This window comes from Tursiops truncatus, chromosome 8 (assembly GCF_011762595.2).
Source record: "Tursiops truncatus isolate mTurTru1 chromosome 8, mTurTru1.mat.Y, whole genome shotgun sequence".
Taxonomy (NCBI): domain Eukaryota; kingdom Metazoa; phylum Chordata; class Mammalia; order Artiodactyla; family Delphinidae; genus Tursiops; species Tursiops truncatus.
The window spans coordinates 50,830,935-50,852,595 of record NC_047041.1 but is presented as its reverse complement, the minus strand read 5'-3'; positions in this window follow the sequence as shown (position 1 = coordinate 50,852,595).

Here is a 21,661-nt window from a genome sequence, read left to right as displayed (position 1 = left end):
TTTAAGTCTGGTGCTTAAAAACTGTTCAGTATATGCTCCTCAATTCCACAAATCCTACTCTATTCTGCCAGTGTTCTAAGCCCTTAGATAATTTCAGGCAAGTGGGATCAGAGCAGCAATAAAGGTCACAGCTGTAAAAGCTTAGAGACCTCCTACTACAACTTTTTAGAAAGAGTGTCCATAAAATGTATGTATCCTATTCTTTGCTCATTTACCCCTTTCATAAAAAGAATTCTTAACATGCAAAGTATCAAAATAAATGTGAGGTTTCTATTGATGTATCAGTATAAAGCCTACTAAAGCACACCTGTTTTACCATCCATGTATCTTTTTTTTATATATAAATTTATTTATTTATTCGTTTTTATTTTTGGCTGTGTTGGGTCTTTGTTCTGTGTGCCAGCTTTCTTTAGTTGCAGCGAGTGGTGCACGGGCTTCTCATTGTCGTGGCTTCTCTTGTTGCAGAGCACGGGCTCTAGAGCGTAGGCTCAGTAGTTGTGGCACATGGGCTTAGTTGCTCCGCGGCATGTGGCAATCTTCCCAGGCCAGGGATCAAACCCGTGCCCCCTGCATTGGCAGGCAGATTCCCACCCACTGCGCGACCAGGGAAGCCCCCATCCATGTATCTTATTCAGGACTTTTCTTCTTTCTGAATGCATTTCAAGAGAGAGACAGGAAGACATCCCTGAGCTTTGTCTCTTCCTTAGCACCTTGCTCATACTAGGCTTTTTTTTTTTTTTTTTTTTGTGCAGTACGCGGGCCTCTCACCATTGTGGACTCTCCCTTTGCGGAGCACAGGCTCCGGACGCGCAGGCTCAGCGGCCATGGCTCATGGGCCCAGCCGCTCCGCCGCATGTGCCCCAGATCTTCCCGGACCGGGGCACGAACCCGTGTCCCCTGCATCGGCAGGCGGACTCTCAACCACTGCGCCACCAGGGAAGCCCCATATTAGGCTTTTGAAGGAAGGATTAAAATAGAAAAACTGCGCTTCCAAATGGGGAGGCTTGTGCTTTATATTTAAGCCACAGTTTTATTCTGAACTTTTTAGTCCCAAACATAACTCATCTTCTTGGAGAAATGAACTGAAAGACAGACGTGATTGTTATTTTGCTATTTATCTATTGAGATTATAGATGTGATCCTCAACCCATATTTAAATATCAATAGTATCATATTAAGTTAGCCATAACAGTCTAAAGGTCATATATTTTCATTGATCTTTAATAAAAATACAGTATAACAGTACATTATTTTCTAGAACTCTTATATGTGTATTTCCCTAGAATATGAACTCTTTGAAAGCACAATCTCCAGCACAAAGTCACTTCCTGACACATATTACACATGAATTAACATAATACTGAGCTAATTAACAGGTGAATGAAGAAATTAGCTTGTGAACTGATCAGGTTTTTTTTTTAAAGGTTGGAAGTTAGCTTTTGTTTTATTTATTTATTTATGGCCACAGCTGCACAGCCTATAGGATCCTAGCTCCCTGACCAGGGTTCAAACTTGGGCCCCCTGCAGTGGGAGCGTGGAGTCCTAACAACTGGACCACCAGGGAATTCCCTGATCAGGTCTTTCTTGTAAAGGGAAAAGTAAGCTCCGTCCTTTTTCAAAAATAAATCAGCAACTTGGTATAAATGAAAAATATAATATAGACTTTGGAAGGAGATAGCTCTTAATTTCATATCCATTTTAGATAGCTAGCTTGTAGATAGATCATAGATAGGTGAAGAGGTAGATAAAGGGCGAAGGGAAGACTTTTGCTCCCAGTGGAATGCAGAATGCCAACAGGTAAATGCAGGTGGAATGCTGGAGTTCAGCATTTTGTATCCATCATAGGAAAAAAGAAATCTATCTATCTGTCTATCTATCTCTCTCTCCATGATCTTGGGTGGCCTTGGCCTGCAGCCCCTTGAAGCAGAGTTTCTGTTCCCGGCCAGTGACTGAGGTCAGGTCGCAGTGGTAAGAGCACTGAATCCTAACCACTAGATCAGTGGTCAATGAAAAGGCCCTGGTCCTATGGCTTTGCAGAAAAAGAATTCCCACAAAGACAGAAAGTAGTGAAACAAAGTATTTATTAGGAGAAAAAAGAAGTAGAGTACGTGTGGATAGACACACAGGCGGGCTCAGAAAGAGAGTCACGCCCTTGTGGCAGTTTAAATCACTTACATGGGGCATTTCTTCCGGGTTTCCTTTGGCCAATCATTTTGATTTGCCTGGTTCAAAGTCCGTATTTGGTATATCTCAGGATTCTCCCATGTGTGCGCGCGCATCTCTTAGCCAAGATGGATTCTACCGAAGAGGCCTGTGCGTAGTGAGCATCAGCTGGCATCAGTTAGCATCACTCCCCTTTTGACCACCAAGGAGCCCTTCTGTGCATGTGTAGTTGGGGAGGTCTCCTGACTTTGAGAATGAGAAATATGTGGTCTTTTATCTTCTATCTGGGCAGGGCCCGGCCTACTCTCTCAATTGACCTGTTATTCTTGTCTGGGAGTATCAGTTCACAGGAACGAACTCAAATCGTTTGCTCCAGGGGCCCATCTATTTCCTGCTTCATCCAGAAAGACTCATCAAAGGATGCTAAATCTAGAGGAAAATTCTGATGAGCAGCAGGGGATTTTCATGGTCTTAAGAAATCTCCCCCATAGACCATGTATTAGTTGCAAGAGAAAAAAATAGTAATCAACAATGGGGGAAATTCGACGACACCTGGACTAAGTGATCAAAATTAATATCACCAGTAAGAAGTAAGCCTCCAGATGTGATACTCTGAGAAGAACAAAACATCGAACAACCTGAATCTAATCATGAGGAAACATCAAATAAACCATAAATAGGGAACACTCTATTTTTCTTAAAAGGGGGGGGTGTATTTTTAAAAATGTAAATGTCAAAGAAAACAAAAGTATAGTGGAAATATTCTAGATTAAGGTAAGCTAAAGAGGCTTGATAATTAAATATAATACCAACTCAACTGACTATTGTATTGAGGGGGGAAAACACTATCAAGGACATATTTGAGTCAACTGACAAAGTCGGAGAACAGATAGTAGATTGAATAAAATATTGTACCATTATTAAATGTACTTCAGTTATCTCAGAGAATCTTCCTATTTTTAGGAAATATGATGTAATTACATTTAAATGACCATAAATTATCTAATTTATCCTTAAATGACCCATAAAGGGTGCAGAAATTATAAATTAGAGTAAAATGTTAATAATAGGTAAACCTAGATTATTGAGTGTTGTACTATTTTTTTTGCAACATTTCTATAAGTTTAAAATTATTTCCAAATTAAAAGGTAAAGATTCTTTTTTAAAAAAAATGACTCTAGACCACAGACAAGTGATTTTTTTATATGGCCTTTTTGGGTCAACCTGCTATATGGAGAATAAGATGGGGGCAGGATGGAAATACCGGGTGTTGAATTCTTTGTAAAACTTTCTAAGTGGTAATATTCTTGTCTGCCTAAAATCTTGCTTCGTATTCTCAGAACTTAAGTATTTTTACTTCTCCTTCTTCTTTGAGAGTTGAAACCATAGCTCCCCAACCTCAGAACCCATGCTTTTTGCCTAACGCCATGCTGTTTCATACAGCATGTCTCCTGTCAGAACCTCTTTTGAGACCAGCCAGCAACACAGCAGGCGTTTTGCCAGTTCAGAACGGAGCCCCTCTAGGACTTCCAGAACACCTGGCCCTGGTGATGTGAAGGAGGGAACCCAGGCCAAATTTACAGGATCTGATGAAGAAAATTTTGGAGTCTGGGATACACGACTCCACCTTAAAGATTATAGGCATTTTATGCAAAACTGCATCACAAAATTTGTGGCTGCAACTTAAAAATAACAGACTTTGTTCCTTTCTGGTATATAATAGGAGCAGATTGTTCAATAGGATGAGCAGAGGAGGAAATTTTGTTTGTTTCTCTTTTTTTTTTTTTTGTTCCTATTTTGGGAATACCGAATAGAGTTATTATAAATCACTCAGGCATGAAACAAATGACTGCATTAAAATTGTGAAATGACTTCAATTAAATAAATAACAAAACCTGTGTACTACTGGGCACTAGTCTATTATAAGAATCACTCTGCAATTATGTGTTTAGCATTCAGACCCTCAGTCAGGTGACATGTGTAATTGCTCAAGAACTTGACCTCATAATAATGTCTGCCTTTACTGTATAATATAGAATGTCTACAAAGGAAGTCACCAAAAATATGGTCATTTCTTTAGTTGAATAGGAAGAGACTGGAATTGAGAAAAATTAGTAATCAAGCTAGAACAGGTAAACTACTCACCTGGTTCTAATTTCATAGCTCTGTCCTTTATGCCACATAGACTGGATTGTGATATCTACAACAATTCTAACTCTATGAGGAAACACAGCTACAAAAGAGGGAGGCAATACCTATCTGCTCATCTTCGGTTGATTTGACTGAAGAAGCACTGTGACTGTTAAGGACAGGTCATTGATGAGTTGCTTTTTCTCCTGTACTTATCATGCTGCCCAGCAATGAGTTGATGTTCATTACTTGTGTGTTGAATGAAGCATTAAGGGAATGCAATGTTATCACCCCACCACGGACCTACTATATACTTACTGTGTGTTAGGCACTGCCACAGGTGCTACATGATTTATAAAACACAGTGCCATTCAAGGAGTTCACAGTCTACCTGGGAAAATATGCAGACAGTTGCAACACTACATGATGAGTTCAACTGTGAAGAGGTTTTAAGTACATGTGAGACCCAAGGGGTGTCTTTCAGAAATAACTGGGAAATACCCTGGAGGGGAGAGGATCTAATTTCTAGTAGACTATAGGGTCTTCTTAAATTTGAATTAAATATGATATTTTCTATGACAATTTAATAAATTCTGATGTGTGCAACTGACATGAGGAAAATGAGAGACATAAGGTGGTTTGAGTCCAAAAAGAATGATATTTAGAAAGACAATTATGGGTTTGGTATTCAAAATGCTTCATTAAGTGTCGGTGAGACATAGAGATGGTGAAGTCTAGAAGCTCTCCTTTTAAATCTCTATGGGGTTGTACAGTCTGAAACTCCTTACATATGTTTTCAAATTATTTGCCTTAAATCCTCTTTCAAAATAGGCATGGTGCTTCTCACATGTACTTTTTGACATATCACTTTCAAATGGACAGAGATTTTATCATCTCTATTTTACAGATAAACTGTAAACTCAACGTTCTCAAAGTCACACAGCGGAAGAGAAGGGACTCCTGGCCTAGTGCTCTTTTCCCAAAGCCAAAGTGTTCTCCCTAAGAAAAGCCTCTAGCAACAAGAAAAGTTGAATTCATTTCAGGAAATAAATATTCCAATACCATATTCTGTAGCCCAACTTCAGAAAGCTAATTTTGTTTTGCCTAGTAGTAATTTTCCTTCTGTCAACCACTAATGAATTACTAAATAGTATTTACTGTTTGTTTCAATACAATTATTCCCACTGTAACTCTCTTTTAAAAATTAGATTTAGTTTTAAAATTGCTTTAGATTTAAAGAAAAGATGCAAAGACAGTACAGAATCTTCCTATATACCCCCCCCACAGTCTCCCTTATTATTAAAATTTTAGATCAGTACGGTACATTTCCTACAACTAATGGACCAACATTTATACATTAATAATAGCTAAAAATCTATATTTTATTCAGAGTTCCTTAATTTTTATCCAATTTTTTTTGCTTTGTTTGCTTGTTTTTTGGATGTTTTGTTTTTTGTTTTTTTCTGTTCCAGGATCTCATCCAGAACACCAAATTACATTTAATTGTCATGTCTCCTTAGGTTCCTCTTGGCCATGCCAATTTCTCAGTGTCTGCTAGTTTTTGATGACCTGGACATTTTTAAGGAGTACTGTCAGTTACTTTATAGAAGGTCCTTTGATTTGGATTTTTCTGCTGTTTTCACAGGTAGGCATGAATTATGCGTTTGGTGAAGGAAGACCACAGAGGTAAAGCGCCATGCTCACCACATCATATCAAAGGTACATGCTTATCAACACAGTTCATCACCATTGATGTTAACCTTGATCACCCTGCTGAGGTAGTTTTGCCAGCTTTTTCCACTGTAGAATAACACTTCCCTTCATGCCATAATTCCCATACTATTGCAGAGGTACTGAACTAGACTCCCCAATACATGTCACCGTTGCATGAGGATTATTTTGAGCTAAAGGTAATCGAGACCCTGTGGGTTCAATAGAAACGACTACTCCTCCCTAACTACCTAGAATAATTTATATTGTGGATTTTTCCCAAAAAAGAGTTATTACTGGAGATAAATTTTATCTAAGTGGCCCCATCTATTTGGCAAGGCAAACATCTAATAATCAAATACCTATCGCTTATATGTGGAATCTAAAAAAAAAGGGATACAAATGCACTTGTTTACAAAACAGAAATAGACCCACAGACATAGAAACAAACTTATGGTTACCAAAGGGGAAAGCAGGGGAGGGATAAATTAGGAGTTTGGGATTAACATATACCCAGTACTCTGTATAAAACAGATAACCAACAAGGACCTACTGTATAACACAAAGAACTCTACTCAATATTTTGTAATAACCAATAAGGAAAAAGAATCTTAAAAAGTATGTATAGGGCTTCCCTGGTGGCGCAGTGGTTGGGAGTCCGCTTGCCGATGCAGGGGTTGCGGCTTCGTGTCCCGGTCCGGGAGGATCCCGTGTGCCGCGGAGCGGCTGGGCCCGTGGGCTATGGCCGCTAGGCCTGCGCGTCCGGAGCCTGTGCTCCGCGGCAGGAGAGGCCACGGCGGTGAGAGGACCGTTTACCGAAAAAAAAAAAAAAAAAAAAAAAGTATATATATATATATATATATATATATAGACACACACACGCACACACATAACTGAATCACTTTGCTGTACACCTGAAACTAACACATTATAAATCAACTATACTTTAATAAAAAATAAATACATAAACTACAAATTATCGTGCTCAAAAAATAATAATCAAACATCTGCTCTTCTTATTATCATCCTGTGAATGACCCTCCTGTCCTTGGAAGCCCCAGGCCCTTATCTCACTCCTTAGCTCAGGATGACATATATACCCTTTCTGTCTCTGAACCTCTCATGTATGTGGGGATCCAGTATAGACAGAATTAACTTCGCTTTTCTCCTGTTAATCTGTGTCATGTCCATTTAATTCTTAGACCAGCCAGAACTTAGAAGGGCTGAGGAAAGTTTTCTTCCTCCCAACACTGTAATCATTAGAAAGACGTCACTATGTATAGGCTACACTTTAGGGTTGAGGAATGATGTACTGCTTCCTTGAGCACAGAGTATCTATATAAAATAATTGGAATTCTTCTGGATGGGATATTTGTGTAACTCTCTTTTGATTCCTAAATATTAATATAAATGAATTTTTAACACGAATGTTAAAAATACAAAAAAAATAATTATTTGTAGGACCACAAATATGCCTTTTTATCTATTAATGGAGAAAAATGACCTTTATGGAATAGATACACCAGTTTCTTCTTGTGTAGTTTTAGTTTTGAAAATCATATTTTGTTACTTTTCTACCTAAAATCCTTTACTATCTTTATCATCATCAAGATAGAGCCCAATATCTTTGGCCATGCAAAGGGCTTAAAAGTTCCTTTATAATCTAACTTCATCTTCTGTTTTACTCTCATGCTATTCCATAATTCCCATGCCTTGTAGTGTTTTGAAAAGTAAAAATAATTTATGCAAAATTTCCGGTGTATAGTAGGTATACACTGTAATATGTATACCTACTTAATCCTTATAACTTAATAAAAGACAATAATTCTTAACTGCTAAAAAGAAAAGAAGAAAAAAATCTATCTTTCCTGGCATATATTAGGTGAGAATAAAATCCACTTACCAAATAAATGCAGAAGCAGAAGGTTCAGAAAATGGGAGGAAACAAAGTTATTTTATAGTATAGACAGTATTTTATAGTTATTTTTAGTGGTATATAGCACTAGGAGCGCCATCTTTTCCTTACAAAAGTAATAATATCAGTATACTGCTGAATATAGTATGGTCCCTGTTCCCAAGGAATTTAAAATTTATTCTATCTTGTTTCCTTATAACTAACCAAATATATAATCTAGTATAAGATCAGAAACCTTATAACTGTTGAGTTACTTCCAATCATTAGAACCATGGTTGGGATATGTCACTTTAATATTTATTGAGTACTTCCTATGGAACAGGCAATGTACCAGGCACTGGGGGATACAAGAGAAGACAAGGTCGTTGATTTGGAAAGGTTCATCAATTAATAAAAATTATAGACCTGTAAGTAATTATAGTAAAATGAGATGGGTGCAAAAATAGCAGAAGTACTGTCTGAGAATAGAAGGGAAACTTCACAGAGAATGTGTGCCCTGAGGAATAAGTGAGATGGCAGTTAGCCAAGATGTTGGAGGCAAGGAGGGCATCTTTGACATGCTGAACTGCTTTTATGTGCAGATGTGTACAAAAGAGAACTCACAGCCATATTCAGCCCTTGTCCCCAATGCCATTCCTCTCTTCTTTGTGTAGTTTTAGCTCCAGAGCTGGAAGCATTTTTTGGCATTTGACTAGCTCTGCTACTTTTCAAGCCCAACTCAGGATACATTCATGTTCTTGTTAAATAAAATATAATTTAGTGGAATAGGGAAATATTTTCTGTAAAAATGTCATTCCACCAAGGAAGCCTACTCAATAAAGGACCAAGCATTTTGGCTCTTTTAGTTGAGTTTTTCTGTTCAGATTTTATAATATACAGGTGTTGATTAAAGTAATAACAATTATCGTCACTTAATAGCATTCCCTCCCCCTATTTCCTAGGTAAGGCAATTTATTTTCAAATGCATAATCTGCAAATGGAGAGATATTATTATGGTAATGGGCTAAAATGCAAAATAAATGTGGTCATGACACATGGAAAAACTTTCTCACAATGCCACCAAGGAAAGATTTGTACCTCTATGGATATTAAAAAGATAAGCTTCTTTATCAACATGGCTAGCCATTTATTCCACATATATTTCCCAGGGTTTCCAGTGTGCTAGGCATTGTGATACAAGGGTGGAGATGCATGGTTCCTGACCTCAAGACTCTGGTTAAGGGAAGAAAAGTAAACACTCTATCATGGGACTAATTTTTAATCGGGGTTCTGCACAGAGGGCAAGCTATGCTCACAGGACCCATCTACATTTGCCTGGTGATGTTAGGTAAGGTCTCAGGTGAGGCTGAAGGGATGAGTAGGAGTCTGCCAGATTTACAGCTGGGAAAAGGGCAGTAACAGTACCTACATGTTACTTCCATCCTTTTTTTTTTTCATTCTTTTACTCTCATGTATAAATCCCAAATATCCGATTAAACAATAGAACTGAGGAAGCAATAAAAACAGCAGTCAAGCCCACTTTGCTACCCTGCTTCTCCCTCAAGCTTCAGCCACCTTGGTTTATCACTCTTCAACATTTCACTGTTGAACATCTGGTAAAAATAAGTTAAGTTCATGATGAACTTCTTAAATGCCACACTTCAAATCTTATCCTTCAGGTCTTTATCTCCAAAATTCTACCTATATTTTTTTTTTTTTTAAATTATGACAGGTCTCCTAATGTCCTAATCCATTCACCTCTTATCAGAAGTCTCAGCAAGAACTTCTTTCTCTCTTTGTATTTACATTTTATTTTTTAAGGCACTTTATCCTCCTGGTCTCTTTCTAGTTCTTGAAAAACTGGAAGCTTAGTGTTCCCTCCTCTTCTGTCCGTCCCTTAAATATACACACTTCTTAAAGCAGCATCCTTTTCCCTCCCTTCTCTTCTCATGACTCTACATAGTCTTGGTTTCACAGCTTTGTTCTAATCCCCTAATAGTCACTGACAACTAGCCCTAGCACTACCTGCCCAGCTGCCAGTAGGACATCTGTATATTGGGGCTAGAACATTTTCCTGTATCACAGTGGCTAACATAGATCCTCTTTCTGTCCATCTTTTCCAATTTGGTCTTTCTCCTGTATGTATAAGAAATGCCATTACCTTCCTGTTTGAAATTTGAATCATTTTATTGTTCCAAATACTTTTTAACTCTACAATTCCTGGAATTTTAACTTTACACTACAGTAGAAACACTCTACCACATCCTTACTTGAAAGACCACTGCCTCACTCTAGCCTCATTTCCCCTCTCTTCGATAATTGCAAGTTTCCTCACTGCTTTCAATCTCTATCTTCGCCAGCTCATGTTACATTCTATAGCTACAGTGGCTCTGTATAAAGCACAGATCTATTCATGTCATTATTCACTTGCGCCACTTTTAATTATTCCTGTGAAAGAAAAAAGAAAGAAAGAAAGGAAGAAAGGAAGGAAGGAAGGAAGGAAGGAAGGAAGGAAGGAAGGAAAGAAGGGAAAGCAAGGGAAAGAAAGAAAGAAAGAAAGGAATACAACGCAAGGCATTTCAGCCCTGGAGCCAAATCTGTGACTTACCTCAGGCAAACTGTTAAAAGTAGAGAGTGAGAAGGCTTGCCTTCTCTCCCATCAATCTCCACTTCAAATATTTGAATCACACAGAACTCATTGCTATTCCCAGGTGGTTTCCTTGACTGACTTGGCTTCTGCTGTCTCTTCTACGTGGAATGCCATGAGTCTCAGCCTGCTAAAGTTCTATCATTTACTTCAGCTCAAATCCTAGCTCTTCCAGGTTGCTCTGGTGCCTTGAGTGATATTTCTAACATCCGAAACATAAAACAAATTCTCTTTCCCCAACCCTGAACAGAGAGTCTTCCTCATAAATGTGTGTTAGACTCATGCCCAGAAATAACTTAGAGTAACGGTTATCTTTCATTCAGTCTGTTATTTTAGGCTTCCACATTATCATCATCGTTAGAGGGGGCACTCATGGGTAGGTGGCATCCATCGTTACAGTTGACTTTAGGTGTAAGATTAGCTAGAAGGTTTATTACTCCAAATTAGACCTTCTGATGAGATCCTAAATTCTCCCATATAATTACTCCTGGCAAAAAATGATCCAGCACCATACATTTAATTGCAAGGTTTTTTTTTTTTTTTTTTTTTTGAGGGGAGGGGGTAGTTAGATGGGGAGGTTGATTCACTGAAGTGAATCAGGTAAACAGCATTTAGTGCCAGGGCATTTAAAGGTTCATCCATTTCTATTTATTCCTGTAACTTAAAGGGCCCAATTAAATATAATGGGTTAAAGTATTAAAAATCTGTTTGATTATCACTACTTACTCAGTGAGACACTGATTACAGCCTAGGGAAAAGACAATTCTATTCACAGAGCTGAGATGGGGAGAAAGATCAGAAGTGGTTTATAGGCACTTTTCACCTTATACTTTTCAAGGCCTTTAATGTGGGGAAAATTGGAAATTTTGTTCTACAAAGGCTGACTTAAAAAGTGGAAGATGTGGCAAAGTATGCTGTGTTACTTTTGAGATGTGACAGCATATATTTTCCACTTGCCATATATATGCCCCATTCCAGCTTGCCCGATCTAGGCTCCCTGAGAGATACTATCTCCTACAAAAATTTTTAAAAAGCACTATATTTTCTTTTCTTTGTTTCCTCCCCCCCTCCACTGAGTTGTACCACTAGAAATCATTTTAAACAATAACATCTTCTGTGGAATTAATTTAAGCAAGATGTCTGTGGAGTGACAGAACAGTATATTGAAAAGAGCACTGATTATGCAGTTATAGAGACCTGGTCTCACGTCTTAATTGTACCTCATTCTTTCCTTGCTTCTTTCATTCAAGAAACATTGCATAAGCTAGCTACGGGACCTTGGCCCAGTTAATCAACCACACTAAGATTCAGTTTCCTCTCTGTGTCATATAGATATAATCATTATGGCTTGCTTCACAGCGTTGTTGTGAAGATCGAAGAAAATTATTAAAGTGAAATCACTTGTAAACTTTAAAACATGATGTAAATCCACACATTTTGATCCTGACAGAATAGTGAGATGGGGAAGCCTCAAAGGTCTTAAAAAACTTCCTTGATCGCGCAGTGCTTCACACAGTCCCATCCAGGGAACATTTACTCTGTGGGATAGGTACACTGGGAGCCACAGGGGTGCAGAGAAGGATTCTGTCATAATTGCTCTCCTAAGGGAAAGGAGAAGAGAGGGAGACTTGGGTACTGGGGGACAGCAATCTAAGGCAGCACAAGCCAAGAGTCAAATAATTGATGCAGGCAGTAACATATGAACTCAGAGGGAGGATAATGTGGGGAAGGCTGCGATACTGCTTTCCTGGCCTCTCATGTTACTGAAGGGGACATGGTCTCCGCAGGGCACTCATGGGTAGGTGGCACAGCCAGCCCTTGCCTTGGCCTGGGCTGCTCTCCCTGATAAGTACCCCCAAGGTAAGATACAGGAAATAACCATAGTTCAGAAGCCTCTGAACTAAAGGGGTGATGAAAACACAGTCCTCTAAGAGGTCAGGATCAGAAGGAGACTCTGTTTCCCCTGCATCTATAATACTCATTCCTCCTCTCTACCCTAAGTCACCCTCTGGCCGTGCCCCCCATCATTCTCCTTCTTTGCTCTCATGTATTCTCTGGCTTGTGATTAAAAAGCAGTGTTAGGTAGAGAAAAACGTACGTAGTTGTGGGTTCTACTGTTAGACTTAGCTTACTTTATAGCTTACCCTTCTATACTTACTACGACATACTGAGTAATCCTCTTAAACCACTTACACCTCTGTTTTTGCATAAGGGGGATAACATTTACCAGGCTGTAAAAGGCAGGGAATGCTTAACAAATTGACATACTCCTTCAGCTTATAATAGGTACTCAATAGATACCTCAATAAATATTACTAATTATTGGTAGCTCTACTACACAGACCCTGCTGGGTGCCAGGGAGACATTCCTCAAATGCTTTACAGTAACATTCTTTTTACATACAAAACTATAGTAAAACCTTCTTACTCACTTCAAATTTTATAGTTTGTATAGAAGATCTAAAGCTGACCAGAATATTTCACACTTTTTAAACAAAATCAATAGCAAGTCTATTTAATAACCTGCTTAATTGGATAATTTCTAGATTCCTAGAGTTTTCTTCTTATTATTTTAGAGGACGAGAAAAGGAAAAACAGTTTGATTAGAGCATACAGAATAGTGACCCAATTTTTTAAATATTTTTTTTCCTACCTTAACTTCTAGGAAACTCAGAAGCAAAGCCACCAACTTCATTAACTATTACCAAATTCACAGCTCCCTTTTCCTTGTACAATTTTACAGACATTACTGAAAATTATTCTTTGTGTAAGTTGCCACACACACTAGCCTGATATCCTTAAAGGGATCTCGTATGGATCCTTGGTTATTACTCTCCATCGACACGTGACCTCTGAAACCCTGAAAAGTCCATTTTATGACTGAGAAGCAGTATGCTGCCACTGTAGAAATAGTCCAAGCAGATAACCAGTCTAAATCCAAATAACATGCATGTATGGAAAAGATGCATTGTTTGCAAAGAAAAAGTTGATTCTGAAATGATTTAACTTGAATACCATTTAGCCATGTAAACTGAGATTTTCTAACCCTTTGACTAACCTTACCAAGTGCCTCTTTAGCTCATAATAGTTCACAATGCTAAAACTATAGATCTATATCAGAATGTACTTATATTCTTATACATACCAGTTCACTGATAGAAAGCATCATAATTTACAAGTGCACTGCCACACACTGGTAAATTTCATCTTGTGAACCATACTGTGGCAGCTAATTTAAGAATTTTGGAGTGAACTTTCCCTTTCTCCCTGGGAAAATTGCTTAAACTTGCTGTATTTCTCCTTAATTCAGTCTTAGCATTTGTGAAATGGGCTTTGGCATAAGATTAACCTACAGTTACATCCTGCCTCCAGCAATGATTACTGAGAGGTTTAAGAGATGTAGCCTTTTTAAATCATGTCCCCCAAATTCATTGACACGGTTTCTATCAAACAGTCGGGATCTATGTCTCTCTCCTTGAGTCTGGGCTCCACGGCTACTTGACAAATAGAAGACGGTGGAAGTGGTGCTGTGCCAGTTTCTGGCTCAGGCTATAACTACTGATAGTCTCCATTTTTCTGTCTTTCGGGTTATTCACTAATGGAATCCAGCCACCGTGCTCTGAAGAAGTCGAAGCAGCCCTTGGAGAGGCCCACATGGTGAGAAACATGGTGTACGTCCTTGGCCATGTGAGTGAACCATGTTCAAAGAAGACCCTCCAAGTTCCAGGTAAACCATCTCATCTGAGGTCTAGTGGATCAGAGACAAGTTGTCTCTACCCTATTTGTGAGCAAATAAATGACTGGTGTTGTCTTCAGCCGTTAGGATTTAAGGTGGTTTGCTACACAACAACAGGTGAATGGAACAGTAGAATAGACTCTTGTTTATTGAGCAGAAAGAGCTACCTTGAGGTTGTTGGGCAATATCAGAAGAAAATCTATGGAGAGACCTTCAAGATGGTGGAGGAGTAAGACGTGGAGATCACCTTCCTCCCCACAAATACATCAGAAATACATCTACATGTGGAACAACTCCTACAGAACACCTACTGAACGCTGACAGAAGACCTCAGACCTCCCAAAAGGCAAGAAACTCCCCACGTACCTGGGACAAAAGAAAAAACAGAGACAAAAGAATAGGGACGGGACCTGCACCAGTGGGAGGGAGCTGTGAAGGAGGAAAAGTTTCCACACACTAGGAAGCCCCTTCACTGGCAGAGACTAGAGGTGGCGGAGGGGGAGAAGCTCTGGAGCCATGGAGGAGAGTGCAGTAACAGAGGTGTGGAGGGCAAAGTGGAGAGATTCCCGCACAGAGGATCAGTGCCACCAGAACTCACCAGCCTGAGAGGCTTTTCTGCTCACCTGCTGGGACGGGTTGGGGCTGGGAGCTGAGGCTTGGGCTTCGGTCGGATCCCAGGGAGAGGACTGGAGTTGGCTGCGTGAACACAACCTGAAGGGGGCTAGTGCACCACAGCTAGCCGGGAGGGAGTCCTGGAAAAAGTCTGGAACTGCCTAAGAGGCAAGAGACCATTGTTTCAGAGTGCACGAGGAGAGGATATTCAGAGCACTGCCTAAAAGAGCTCCAGAGATGGGCGCGAGCAGTGGCTATCAGTGCAGACACCAGAAAAGGGCATGAGACACTAAGGCTGCTGCTGCAGCCACCAAGAAGCCTGTGTGCAAGCACAGGTCACTCTCCACACCTCCCCTCCCGGGGGCCTGTGCAGCCCGCCACTGCCAGGGTCCTGTGATCCAGGCACAACTTCCCCAGGAAAATGCACGGCGCTTCTCAGGTTGGTGCAACGTCACACCAGGCTCTCCCACCGCAGGCTCACCCCGCATTCCATACCCCTCCCTCCCCCCTGGCCTGAGCAAGCCAGAGCCACCTAATCAACTGCTCCTTTAACCCCATCCTGTCTGAGGGAAGAACAGAAGTCATTAGGTGACCTACACACAGAGGAGGGGCCAAATCCAAAGCTGAACTCTGGGAGTTGTGTGAACAAAGAAGAGAAAGCGAAATCTCTCCCAGCTGCCTCAGAAGCAGCAGATTAAAACTTCACAATCAATTTGATGTACCCTGCATCTCTGGAATACCTGAATAGACAACGAATCATCCCAAAATTCAGGCTGTGGACTTTGGGAGCAACTGTACACTTGAGGTTTGCTTTCTGCATCTAATTTGTTCCTGGTTTTATGTTTATCTGTTTAGCATTTAGAGTTTATTATCATTGGTAGCTTTGTTTATTGATTTGGTTTCTCTCCTTTTTTTTTATATATAGATATATATATAGTATTTTCCTTTTTCTCTTTTTGTGAATGTGTGTGTGTATGATTCTTTGTGTGATTTTGTCTGTATAGCTTTGCTTTTACCATTTGTCCTAGAATTCTGTCTGGCTTTTTTTTTTTTCTTTAGTATAGTTTTTAGTACTTGTTATCATTGGTGGATTTGTTTTCTGGTTTGGCTGATCTCTTCTTCCTTTTTTAATACTTTAATTTTTTTTTTTAATTTTTTTAAATTTTTTTCTTTTAATAACTTTATTTTATTTTATCTTTTTCTTTCTTTCCATTTTTCTCTCTTCTGAGCCGTGTGGCTGACAGGTTCTTCGTGCTCCGGCCGTGTGTTAGGCATCTGCCTCTGAGGTGAGAGAGCCGAGTTCAGGACTTTGTCCCACCACAGACCAGCTGGCTCCATGTAAAATCAAAGGGCAAAAGCTCTCCCAGCAATCTCCATCTCAATGCTAAGACCCAGCTCCACCCAATGACCAGCAAGCTACAATGCTGGACACCCTATGCCAAACAACTAGCAAAACAGGAACACAACCCCACCCATTAGCAGATAGGCTGCCTAAAATCATAATAATGTCAAAGACATCCCAAAACACACCACCAGATGTGGTCCTGCCCACCGGAAAGACAAGATCCAGCCTCTTCCACCAGAACAAAGGCACCAGTCCCCTCCACCAGGAAGCCTACATAACCCACTGAATCAACTTTAGCCACTGGCAAACAGCAAAAACAATGGGAACTATGAACATGAAGCCTGGAAAAGGTAGACCAGTAAGTGAAGCAAACACAGTAAGTTAAGCAAAATGAGAAGACAAAGAAACATACAGCAGAAGAAGGAGCAAGGTAACACCCCACCAGACCAAACAAATGAAGAGGAAATAGGCAGTCTACCTGAAAAAGAATTCAGAGTAATGATAGTAAAGATGATCCAAGATCTTGGAAATAGAATGGAGAAAATACAAGAAACGTTTAACAAGGACCTAGAAGAAATAACAAACAATGATGAACTACACAATAAATGAAATTAAAAATTCTCTAGAAGGAATCAACAGCAGAATAACTGAGGCAGAAAGGATAAGTGACCTGGAAGATACAATAAGGAAATAACTACTGCAGAGCAGAATAAAGAAAAAAGAATGAAAAGAATTGAGAACAGTCTCAGAGACCTCTGAGACAACATTAAAAACACCAACATTCAAATTATAGGGATCCCAGAAGAAGAAGAGAAAAAGAAAGGGACTGAGAAAATATTTGAAGAGATTATAGTTGAAAACTTCCCTAATATGGGAAAGGAAATAGTCAATCAAGTCCAGGAAGCACAGAGAATCCTATACAGGATAAATCCAAGGAGAAACATGCCAAGACACAGATCAATCAAACTATCAAAAATTAAATACAAAGAAAAAATATTAAAAGCAGCAAGGGAAAAGCAACAAATAACACACAAGGGAATCCCTATAAGGTTAACAGCTGATCATTCAGCAGAAACTCTGAAAGCCAGAGGGGAGTGGCAGGACATATTTAAAGTGATGAAAGAGAAAAACCTACAACCAAGATTACTCTACCCAGCAAGGATCTCATTCAGATTCAACGGAGAAATTAAAACCTTTATAGACAAGCAAAATCTAAGAGAAAGGAACTTCTCTAGGCAGGAAACACAAGAGGAGGAAAAGACCTACAATAACAAACCCCCCCAAATTAAGAAAATGGTAATAGGAACAAAGATATCAATAACTACCTTAAATGTAACTGGATTAAATGCTCCAAACAAAGGACATACTCTGGGTGAATGGATACATAAACAAGACCTGTATATTTGCTGTCTACAAGAGAGCCACTTCAGACCTAGGGCCACATACAGACTGAAAGTGAGGGGAGGGAAAAAGGTATTCCATGCAAATTGAAATCAAAAGAAAGCTGGAGTAGCAATTCTCATATCAGACAAAATAGACTTTAAAAAAAGACTATTACAAGAGACAAAGAAGGACACTACATAATGATCAAGGGGATCAATCCAAGAAAAAGATATAACAATTGTAAATATTTATGCACCCAACATAGGAGCACCTCAATACCTAAGGCAAATGCTAATGGCCATAAAAGGAGAAATCGACAGTAACACAAATATAGTAGGGGATTTTAACACCCCACTTTCACCAATGGACAGATCAACCAAAATGAAAATAAATAGGAAACACAAGCTTTAAATGATACTTTAAACAAGATGGACTTAACTGATATTTACAGGACATTCCATCCAAAAACAACAGAATAAACTTTCCTCTCAAGTGCTCATGGAACATTCTCTAGGATAGATCATATCTTGGGTCACAAATCAAGCCTTGGTAAATTTAAGAAAATTGAAAAAGTATCAATTATCTTTTCCAACCACAGTGATATGACACTAGATATCATTTACAGGAAAAAATCTGTAAAAAATACAAACACATGGAGGCTAAACAACACGTTACTAAATAACCAAGAGATCACTGAAGAAATCAAAGAGGAAATCAAAAAATACTTAGAAAAACAAGACAATGAAAACATGACAACCCCAAACCTATGCGATACAGAAAAAGCAGTAATAAGAGGGGAGTTTATAGCAATACAACCCTACCTCAAGAAAAAAAGAAACATCTCAAATGAACAACCTAACATTACATCTAAAGCAATTAGAGAAAGAAGAATAAAAAAAGCCCCAAAGATAGCAGAAGGAAAGAAATCATAAAGGTCAGATCAGGGCTTCCCTGGCTGCACAGTGGTTGAGAGTCCGCCTGCCGATGCAGGGGACACGGGTTTGTGCCCCGGTCCGGGAAGATCCCACATGCCGCAGAGTGGCTGGGCCCGTGAGCCATGGCCGCTGAGCCTGCGCGTCTGGAGCCTGTGCTCCGCAATCGGAGAGGCCACAACAGTGAGAGGCTCGTGTACCGCAAAAAAAAAAAAAAAAAAAAAAAAAAAAGAGGTCAGATCAGAAATAAATGAAAAAGAAATGAAGGAAACGATAGCAAAGATCAATAAAACTAAAAGTTGTTTCTTTGAGAAGATAAACAAAATTGATAAAACATTAGCCAGACTCATCAGGAATAAAAGGGAGAAGACTCAAATCAACAGAATTAGAAATGAAAAGGAGAAGTAACAACTGACACTGCAGAAATAAATACAAAGGATCATGAGAGATTATTACAAGTAACTATATGCCAATAAAATGGACAACCTGGAAGAAACTGACACATTCTTAGAAAAGCACAACCTTCCGGAACTGAATCAGGAAGAAATAGAAAATATAAACAGACCAATGACAAGCACTGATATTGAGACTGTGATTAAAGATTTTCCAACAAAAGTCCACCACCAGACGGCTTCACAGGCGAATTCTGTCAAACATTTAGAGAAGAGTAACACCTATCCTTCTCAAACTCTTCCAAAATATAGCAGAGGGAGGAAAACTCCTAAACTAATTCTACAAGGCCACCATCACCCTGATACCAAAACCAGACAAAGATGTCACAAAGAAAGAAAACTACAGGCCAATATCACTGATGAACATAGATGCAAAAATCCTCAACAAAATACTAGCAAACAGAATCCAACAGCACATTAAAAGGATCATACACCATGATCAAGTAGGGTTTACCCCAGGAAAGCAAGGATTCTTCAATATATGCAAACTAATCAATGTGATCCACCATATTAACAAATTGGAAGAGAAAACCCATATGATCATCTCAATAGACCCAGAAAAATATTTCAACAAAATTCAACACCATTTATGATAAAAACCCTCAAGAAAGTAGGCATAGAGGGAACCTACCTCAACATAATAAAGGCCATATATGACAAACCCACAGCCAACATTGTTCTCAATGGTGAAAAACTGAAACCATTTCCTCTAAGATCAGTAATGAGACAAGGTTATCCACTCTCACCACTATTATTCAACATAGTTTTGGAAGTTTTAGCCACAGCAATCAGAAAAGAAAAAATAAATAAAAGGAATCCAAATTGGAAAAGAAGTAAAGCTGTCACTGTTTGCAGATGACATGATACTATATATACAGAATCCTAAAGATGCTACCAGAAAACTAGTAGAGCTAATCAATGAATTTGGTAAAGTAGCAGGATACAAAATTAATGCACAGAAATCTCTTGCATTCCTATGCACTAATGATGAAAAATCTGAAAGAGAAATTAAGGAAACACTCCCATTTACCATTATTACAAAAAGAATAAAATACCTAGGAATAAAACTACCTAGGGATATAAAAGACTTCTATGCAGAAAACTATAAGACACTGATGAAAGAAATTAAAGATGATACCAACAAATGGAGAGATATACCATGTTCTTGGATTGGAAGAATCAATATTGTGAAAATGACTATACTACTCAAAACAATCTACAGATTCAATACAATCCCTATCAAACTACCACTGTCATTTTTCACAAAACTAGAACAAAAAAATTCACATTTGTATGGAAATACAAAAGACCCTGAATACTCTAAGCAATCTTGACAAACAAAAACGGCACTGGAGGAATCAGCCTCCCAGGCTTCAGGCTATACTACAAAGCTACAGTAATCGAGACAATATGGTACTGGCAAAAAAAAAAAGAAATATAGATCAATGGAACAGGATAGAAAGTCCAGAGATAAACCCACACACATATGGTTACCTTATTTTTGTTAAAGGAGGCAAGAATATACAATGGAGAAAAGACATCCTCTTCAAAAGTGATGCTGGGAAAACTGGACAGCTACATGTAAAAGTATGAAATTAGAAAACTCCCTAACACCATACCAAAAATAAACTCAAAATGGATTGGAGACCTAAATGTAAGGCCAACACTATAAAACTCTTAGAGGAAAATATAGGCAGAACACTCTATGACATAAATCACAACAAGGTCCTTTTTGACCCACCTCCTAGAGAAATGGAAATAAAAACAAAAATAAACAAATGGGACCTAATGAAACTTAATAGCTTTTGCACAGCAAAGGAAACCATAAACAAGACAAAAAGACAACCCTTAGAATGGGAGAAAATATTTGCAAATGAAGCAACTGACAAAGGATTAATCTCCAAAATTTACAAGCAGCTCATGCAGCTCAATAACAAAAAAACAAACAACCCAATCCAAAAATGGGCAGAAGGCCTAAATAGATATTCCTCCAAAGAAGATATACAGATTGCCAACACACACATGAAAGGATGCTCAACATCAGTAATCATTAGAGAAATTCAAATCAAAATTACAATGAGGTATCACCTCACACCAGTCAGAATGGCCATCATCAAAAAATGAACAAACAATAAACGCTGGGAATGTAAATTGATACAGCCATTATGGAGAACAGTATGGAGGTTCCTTACAAACTAAAAATAGAATTACCTTACGACCCAACAATCCCACTACTGGGCACATACCCTAAGAAAACCATAATTCAAAAAGCGTCATGTACCACAATGTTCATTGCAGCTCTATTTACAATAGCCATGACATGGAAGTAACCTAAGTGTCCACCGACAGATGAATGGATAAAGAAGATGTGGCACATATATACAATGGAATATTACTCAGGCATAAAAAGAAATAAAACTGAGTTATTTGTAGTAAGGTGGATGGACCTAGTGTCTGTCATACAGAGTGAAGAAAGTCAGAAAGAGAGAAACAAATACTGTATGCTAACACATATATATGGAATCTAAAAGAAAAAAAGAAAGGTTCTGATGAACCTAGGGGCATAACAGGAATAAAGATGCAGACATACAGAATGTACTTGAGGACATGAGGAGAGGGAAGGGTAAGCTGGGACGAAGTGAGAGAGTGGCATGGAC